Source organism: Macaca fascicularis, chromosome 7 (assembly GCF_037993035.2).
Source record: "Macaca fascicularis isolate 582-1 chromosome 7, T2T-MFA8v1.1".
Classification (NCBI taxonomy): domain Eukaryota; kingdom Metazoa; phylum Chordata; class Mammalia; order Primates; family Cercopithecidae; genus Macaca; species Macaca fascicularis.
The window spans coordinates 40,564,491-40,573,039 of record NC_088381.1 but is presented as its reverse complement, the minus strand read 5'-3'; the positions used below and the strand labels follow the sequence as shown (position 1 = coordinate 40,573,039).

The window sequence follows — 8,549 nt, the reverse complement described above, 5'->3', positions numbered from 1 at the left end:
GAAGATTTCCTTCCTTCAATTTTTTTTTTTTTAGAGACAGGGTGTTACTGCTCCGTCACCCAGGCTGGAGTGCAGTGAAGCAATCTTAGCTCACTGCAGCCTCGATCTCCCAGGTTTAAGCGATCCCACTGCCTCAGCATGCCACCAGGCCTGGATAATTTTTGTATTTTCTTTTATAGAGATGAGGTTTTGCTGTGTTGCCCAGTCTAGTCTTGACATCCTACATGCAAGCAATCTGCCTGTCTTGACCTCCCAAAGTGCCACCATGCCTGGCCTTCCTTCCACTTTGGTGGTGAGGGATGGTGCATTATATCTACTTACACAGCCACCATAGTTGTTTCCTCCCAGATAGGAAGCGGGGATTGGAAATTGGGCAGCAAAACTAAATGTAAATATCCACCATACTCTTTGATTGAATATGTTTCCCCATCTATATAACTTAAAACAATTCATATTGGTCTCAAAAATGCATTCAGCTTGAGGATTAAGTGAGATGATTAGAAAACAGCACAGTGCCTTGGCTCATGATAAATTCTCTACAAATTTTGATTTGATCTGGGTGGAAGGATGAAAATATTTTCTGTAGTTGGAGTGATGGAAACTAAGGCTGAGAGCCCAAAAAATTCTCATGAAAGAGAAGGGCTGAGGGAGCCTGGAGTCCTTTATCTTGAAGAGCAGATCTGGAGGGGGCAGAACAGGGCCTAGTCCTGTTTGGGGCAGAGGCCACTGTAGATGGTTGAACTTGGCCTCCTGTGTCTTCGTTTTCCTGGATGCAGCTGTTCATAACTGGGTCAGGACCTGGGCTCAGCTGAGATGGAGTCACCATGCAGGTCAGGGAGGGCAGAGCAGGGCCCCAGGCAGAGCAGGGCCCAAGTGGGAGGACCAGCCCACACAGAGGTCAGGGCTCAGGCGCAGGTGTGGAAGGAGTCGTTGTCCTACCCATCCTTCCTGCATGGATCCACCAAAGGCTCCAGAGGACTCCAACTACATCCCTGGCACAGTGGGGAGGGTGAGAGGGGTCACTCAGGGGACACATTAGCAAACACAGAAAGGTGAAATCTTATCTTCAGCTCAGCAGATATGGCTGTGAACTCTTAACTAATGAGATCTAGGAAGAGGTCCTTTCCTCTGAGGAGTCTCCCTGCCCCCCGCCCACCTTCCAGGCACTCAGGGTCCACCCCTTCCATGTCTGGGCTCCCTCTGGGATCTGCCCAGCCCCTGATCTGGTCTCAGAGCACAGAATTCCAGGCATTTTGTTCCCAGGGTATTTCCTCTGCTTGGCCCTGAGCTCCTGCAGGGCAGAGCCAGTGTCTCATTTCTCTCAGGGCCCAGCCCAGAGTCTGGCCCAAAGGGCACCGAGAAAGGTTTGAAGAATGAATGAAGTTGGAATTGAGCTGAACCTTGGATAGATAAAGGAGAAAGGAAGAAAGCATTTCAGAGACAGAGGCAGGAACAACATGGCTGGAAAGATAGGGCACACGTGATCGACTTGTCTTGAGGGACAGAAGGATCTGGTTTGGGAGGGAGGTTGACATTTGTGCCAGTTCTCTCTCTGTCTGTCTCTCTCTCTCTCAAACCTTTCTTATGGTGCTAAGCCAGTGCTCTCTCAAACATCTGCCACAGTGTTTGTGAGTCTGGTCCTCACATCAGCCCTGAGAAAAAGATGTAATTATTCCCATTTTATTGATGAGATAACGGAGGCTCAGAAAGTGGATGAGCAGGAATACAAATAGGCCTGTCTGATTTCTGAGCCTAAAGAAGTAGGTGGTTGGACTTTGTAGCCCTAAAGGTGGGCATAGTTTGAGGGGTCCTGGCCACACAGTATGTCACCAGCCTCTGTCCCGAATAGAAGGCAATGGCATATGCATGGGTCATGATCCCATAGTGTGGCCCTGTGCTGGCTTAGGTGGAAATAGGGGCGGTAAATGACAAGTGGTTTCATACCCGCAGCCCTTTACCTGCACAGCTGCTGACACCCCATGTGCCCTGCCTCCCTTGCCCCACTATGGACTTTTCTGGTCCTCCGGGTGATCCCTACTCTTCTTTCAAGCTTGACTCAAGCCTCCCTTTTCTCTGGAGGCTCCTTCTGGAGTAGATCTGACCTTTCATGGCATTGGGTCTTTATTTGCCCCTGCTCAAGCACGTAACCCCAGGAGGTCCTATTGAATGTTTGCAGAGTGAATGAGTGTGTACACATGTCCAGGAAATCCCCATCCCCCAGATTCTCTAGAGAGAGAGGCAAGGCCTCCCATCCCCCACCTCCTTCCTCTCTTCTCTCCTCCCCTTCCCTGCCCCATCCCTGTGGTGCTGAGTCCAGCAAGGCTGGAGGCTGAAGCAGCTGCCTCTGGCTGCAAGAACCAGTGGGCCCAGGGGTAGGGGGGAAGCAGGAAGGGTTGCCAAGCCAAGCCTGCTCCACACCTCCCATCTAGGAGGGCAGATGGCACAGGGCAGAGTGGGCATGGCTGGGAAGGGCTGAGAAGCCAGGCCACCAGGTCAGTTTGGGAGGAAGAAGCTTCCTGCCGGCCTTCCACCCAGTAGGCAAGCCCGCTGGGGAGGAATCACCTGTGCACTCCCTTGGCGGAGAGCCTGAGAGTCAGGGCTGGACCCGTTGTCAAGAAGACTGCATTTCAGACTGCATTTGGCAATTCTCTGGGCCCGGCTAGGGGTGGGATGGGACGCAGAGATGAATAAGATCCATTTCCTCCCCAGGGGAGCTTACTGCCAGACATTTAGGGAGTAATAATAACAGTTAAAAATCATTGAGCACTTTACCAAGTGCCAGACACTGATCTAATTGAAAAGTAACTGCACGCTCACAACAGCCCAAGAGATAAATGCTACTATAAGCTCCATTTGACCTGTGGGGATAATGAGGCACAGAGAGATCAAGTAGCCTGCCCCAGACCACATGGTATGTAAGCTACATACTGGGATGCCTGAGTGTGGACCCAGGCAGTCTGGCGTCAGAGTCTCTGCATTTAGCCCTCACACTACACATGCTGTAAGCCAGCCCAGGTGCCATCTGCCATGGCCAACACATGCAGCATCTTAATTCCCACTTTGCCCCCTTGTCAGGAGGTTTTTAGGCTCTGTAAACGTGCCAGTCACCAAAGTATGCTTTAGGATATCACCGTGACTAGTGCCCTTTGCTGCCTACCATGGTTACATCTTTATCTATGGGCTTGTATTCTCATTCCTGGGAAGCACAGTTCCTGTGACTCTACCATCTCACAGTCCCTTGGAATGTCTTGTACAAAGCAGGTACTCAGATGCGTTTGCCATTGAGGGGTTGAGAATTTCCCCAGGTCTCTGTGACATGAACAGACTGGATCTGGGTCTCAACCTGTGCACTGGGAATCATGTGGGGAGTTTAACAAAAACTAATATCCAGAACCCATCCTCAGAGGTTCTGATGTAATTGATGTAGGGTACAGTCTGAGCATGGGGGATTTTAAACACCCCATGTTATTCACAGTTACTCTGATGTACTGCCTGGGCTGAAAAGTCCCATATTAACACTGTTTTAGAAACCTTGGAAGTTTCAGTTGAGGGAAGGCAGCAGAGGGAACAGCTTTGGAGACCAGTAGGCAAGATTCACGTCACAGCTCAGTCACTTATAAATTGGATAAGTTTGGGTCAATCAACTTTCCCAAGCCTCAGTTACATCATCTGTAAAAGAGGATAATGACATCCCCCTAGAAGGGAAGCGCTTGAAGTAAGATTATTGAGCATCTACTAAGTGCCAGGTGCTTGGGTGCTCTTAGGGCACAATAGAAAACAAGACAGCTGTGGCTCCTTATCTTGTGATATTTACCTTCCTTAATTCAGTTTAAGAAACCTTTACTGGGTTTGGGATATCAAGCACTGTATGGGTTCAAAGATGGACAAGAAATTGTACTTGCCCTTGAGAAAAAGAGAAGTAGACACTAATTGAAATAGAGGAAGGAAGATGACAAGAGGGTTACCAACCAAGAGTGGTGGGGTTCAGATGAGAGAGGTATTTAGAGGGCAGACCAGGGAAGTTTCTGTGGAAGACATGATACTTTAGAAGGCCCTTAGAGGATAGATAAGATTCTGTAGAACGGGATGAGTGGTAGTGGAAATAAACAAAAGCATGGAGGCAGGAACAGCCAATAATCCAACCTGGCAAAAGAGCTGGATGTGCAAGCAGAGGAGGGAAGAGAAGGTGCATACATGGCAGGAAAATCAGGGTTGGAGCCTTAAATGCTAGGGTGAGGCATTTACACTCGATTTGGTCAGCCGTGGGAACCATGCAGGAACTGGAGCTGGGTTGGATAATTCTTAGTTCTTAATACCTGGACTGCCTCTGGCTTCATTCTGGAGTTTGTGTCTTCATTGCCACTGTCCTTGGGGCCTCCCTTTTGCTGCTGATGTCCACCTTGGTCCTATGTTCAGTGCCCTGTCGCTGTCCTCAGGTAAGGGTCTGATGAACTCCCCCAACCTCAAGCATAAGATGCATCTCCAGATGGTACCTTCCTAGGTAATTGCATTTTGACAGGTACAGTGGAAGGGGCACCAGACAGAATCTGGAGGAGGCCTCGTTCTAATCCTAGCTCTGTCTCTCATCAGCTGTGTGATGTTGGGCAAGTCACTTTCCTTCTCCCAGCCTCAGTTTCCTCATTTGAAAAGTGGCCAGGCTGGATGGGTCAATTGACAATGACCCTCCCAGCTGCAATGGACTCTGACTAACTTTGTCAATTGCTAAATCCAAGAATGTTTCTTTTGACTCATGCAAGGGGCTGCTGCTGCTGAAAATGAGGTATTAAGCATGAGGCTCAAGGGAAAGAGATGAAGAGGCCACATGTAGGTGATCAGCAGGGTCAGCTGAGCCCGGGCTTGGCTTCATCACAGCCCAGGTGGGTATGGGAATGGAGACGCCTCCAGATGATTTCAGCCCCCAGCTCTTCAGGTGTTCCCAGTTGAAATCCCAGACACTGCACAGCAGAAATAAGCCATACACACTGTGCTGTCTGAACTTCTGTCCCTCAGAATGCATGAACATAATGAAATTGTTGTCCTGTGCCACCAAGGCTGGTAATGGTTTGTCAACCGTGACAGATAAATGGAAATGGAGGAAGAGGTGTTTAGGGATAGTTTGGTGGGGGACTCCCCATGTTGGTGAAACTTCACCAGTGGGTGTCCTTCCCCTAGGTCCATCGACATCAGAAGCCACCTCTGGTCTTGGATATTACTCTATATATCATGGTGCTCTTAGGAGAGGAGGCTCGCTGACTGCACTGTTCTGGATTATTGTGAAGTTTGTAAACAAGGAACTCTTTCTCAAGGATGTCCTGGACGCGGAGGCACTGCTCAGCTGGAGGGCGGGGTCCATCTGTATTTGTCCCAGTGTCCAAAAGGCTGAAGGTGTGTGTGTGCTCACACTGGTAGAGGTCCTCTAGGTGCATCTTACACACTCCATCTCATCTCAACCCCACCATAGCTTCATTAGGAGCTACTGGAAGGAGCGTTTCTCCCACTTTACTGATGAAGAAAGAGCCATGCCCAAGAACATACATACGGAGTGGCAGGGCAGGGCTTTGAACCTGGTGGTAGGACTGAATCTAAGGCCCTTTTGAGGAGCCCCGTGGGTGACTTAGGGATGGAAATTCCAGGGGTTGGGGGGGTCCTCATTTGCTTCCTCTAAACAGCCTCTTGTTTTGAAATAAGACTAATGAACTTGGCTTAAGTTCTATTTTCCCTTCCTTCCTCCCTTCACCCACTCCACTCTCATTCCTTTTTTTCTTCGGGATTTTTTGGCAGAGGGCAGAGAGGAGGAACCCCTCCCAAGTCCTCTATTAGAGAAGGCGTGATGGCGAGATGGAGGCTTCACTCACCAACCATGCTAGGACAAAGGGCAAACTAGGGCAGGCCGCTCCCACGCTGGGTCGGGGGCAGTGAGGAGCAGAGCGGCCCTTCTCATCGCAGCCCCCACCTTGCCATGCGCTGTGGGCGTGAGGTTTCCAGGAGAGTCTGTGGTGTAGGGAGCAGAGCTGGCTGGGAGGGAGGAGGCGGCCTATTCCTCAGTGGGGCTTCCTCGCTCACGGTGTGTATGGTGGGGAGAGAGGCACGCAATTGCCCTTTTCTGAGGATTGTGCCAGACCATATCACACATATAAGCTCATTCAAATCGATTTCCAGATAAGGCCGGGGGAGGGTAGCCGACTTGCCCGAGGCCACGTAGCATGTGCGCGGCAGAGCCGGTGGGGACGCGCAGAGGGTCTTGCTACCGACTCTCCCCGCTCTCCCGGGAGCCTGGGAGCCCTGGGGCGTCCCCTACCTGGCCGGGAAGCTGGGCTCTCGCCCCGGGGTTGTCCGGAGGGGGCTCCAGCAGGGGGCGCCCAGAGCCCCGTCCCGCGCAGTCGGGCGCGCCTCCAGCCGGCGCCTGGGACGGGGCTGGCCGCTCCGCCCCCTCGGCTCCTCGGCTGCTCGGCGGGCGGGCGCCGGGCGCTCTGGGAGGAGAGGACTGCAGGGCCGAGCCCAGCTCACCCCGCCGTGTCCCCAGTGCCCGCCGCGGTCGCCGCAGCGCAGCCTCCCGCCGTGAGTAGCACCTGTCTGCGGGCTCGACGGGCAGGACGGGGCGCGCGGCCTGACAGCAGCAGCGCCCGGGGCTGGGGCTGGCGGGGCCAAGAGATCCGGGCACTCGCTCGCAGATCCCGGGCCCGACGCCCCAGTGCCTGACGCCGTGGCCCGGGGCATTGTGGCCGCCACCGGAGCGCTGGAGCTGCCCGCTGCTGCCCTGGGGCGCCCTCCGGAGCCTGGCACTTTGACCTGGGAGACAGGATGGGAGCGGTGGGCAGAGCCAAGCACCCAGCAGGGAGATGGGACACAAACGTCCATCGAGTTAGGCCCCCTGGAACGGGCAGAGCACGCCCAGCTCCCGGCCAAGTCTTTTCAGCTTGGGCCGACTCTCTCACCTCCTGCTCCCGCCTGGCACAAGGAGGTGATGCGAGGAGGGTGCTCAGATGTCTGAGCCTCCTGTGGGGACGAATGAAGCTGTGGTCCCCGCCGTCAGGCGCCCCGGCCTGGGGCAGAGCTAGGGTGGGCGAGGGGCAGCCAGCACGCGTTGCTGCAGGTTGGGGTGGAAGGGCTTGGAAGGGCGTTGCTAACAGTTGTCTAGGACTCTGAGCCAGGCATTGTGGAAGTCCCAAGGCCTGCATAGGTCTGGCTAACCCTCACTATAACTCTGCACGGTGGAAACTGGTATTGTTACTTTACAAAAGAGAAAACGAGGCCCAGAGAGGTGAGCTTCGTTGAAGCCGTGCAGGTAATGGTAAGGTAGGGGTGCACACTGGAGGAGAGGGCACCATAGCTGGCTGCCTCGGGGGCAGATGCAGGGACAGTGCCTGACTTCTTGTACACTGGAATCCACTGGAGGGCAGCTGCTCTGGTTTCTGACACTGCGTTTCTCAACTGCCTCTGTGGAAGGTATTCCTGGGAGAGTCCTGTTGACCTAAGAGGCCCTGGCGCCTTGGCCTCTTCACAGCTAACTTCAGAGCCCTGTCCTTCCCCAAACCACTCATCTCCCAAGATGTTTTTTGAGCACCTCAAGTGGCACCACTGATGATTCAGCAGCTTCTGAGGAGACTTGGGCAGAGGAGTTAGGGGTGTGTGGATGTGGCTGGAGGTCTGCTCCTCTGGGGTAAGTTCCTGGCTGGCAGGAATGAGACCCGCACCCACCCTGCCCACCTCCCTGAGGCCTCCTGATTTGTTAGCTGTGGGGTGAACAAGCAGGCTTCCCAAGGGAGCTGGATCTTTGCCAGAGAGACCAAGTTTCTCTTGGGTTAACTCAGGCAGGTGGCTGACCTTCTGTGGGCCCCAGCTTCCTCATCAGAGACCATGATGGGTCAAAGCCTGGAATGTAGAGAGGAGCTCTGTAATGCCAGCGCCCCATCCCTTCTGTTGGCAGCCTCTCCAGAGCCTGAGTATGCTGATTCCTAATGGGGGTGTGTGTAGTGAGACAATCGTGTGTGTTTGGCCCAACCATTGCCTGCCCTCTTGCTGTGGTCCCGTTTCACTCACTTGCACTTGGTGAGGTGGGGTGAGGAACTGAGAGAGTTCACTTTGCAGAGTGAGCTGGGCCAGTGGGGGAGAGGGCTTCGTGAGTGTTGAGAGTTTCCTATGAGGTGATCTTCTAGCCCTGGACACCTCCTCCTAGCTTGTCCCTCAGGAAGCCATTGACTTTGCCAGCCCTGGTGCCATCTTGGAGGAGTTGGGGTGGCAATCAACAGAAGAAAATCTGGGAAGAGGAGTAGGATGGGTCACACATGTGATGTTCAGCGAGTCTCTTCCCTGTCTGGATCTCAGCTTCCTCTTGTAAAAACAAGTGGGTTAGACCAGACAGCAGTGGTTTTCAAACTTGTTTCACAGTGAATTCTTACCCAGAACCTCAACATGTAGTATGGATAACATGGAACTGCTCTGGCTTCCCCTTCTCACCCTGGTGATCCTGAGCAGGTCTAAAAATCCCTAAATAGATGATCTGTGGGATCCCTTTCTGTGGGGTTCTAGGAAATCTGTGGTAGCCCCCT

The 8,549-nt window shown here is 53.1% G+C and overlaps 1 protein-coding gene across 16 annotated transcripts in view; it reads left to right on the top strand.

Moving 5' to 3' along the window:
- The first annotated feature begins 6,472 nt into the window (after window positions 1–6,472).
- Window positions 6,473–8,549, top strand: part of DAPK2 (death associated protein kinase 2) — a 140,032-nt gene continuing 137,955 nt past the window's right edge. For 10 of the 16 annotated variants that reach the window (XM_073996010.1, XM_073996004.1, XM_073995998.1 and 7 more), the window contains exon 1: window positions 6,473–6,558. The gene's annotated coding sequence lies outside the window, so the exon portion shown is untranslated. Of the gene's footprint in view, window positions 6,962–8,549 lie in introns of all 16 variants that reach the window. The other 6 variants (XM_073996005.1, XM_073995996.1, XM_073995993.1 and 3 more) reach the window with 1 other exon arrangement.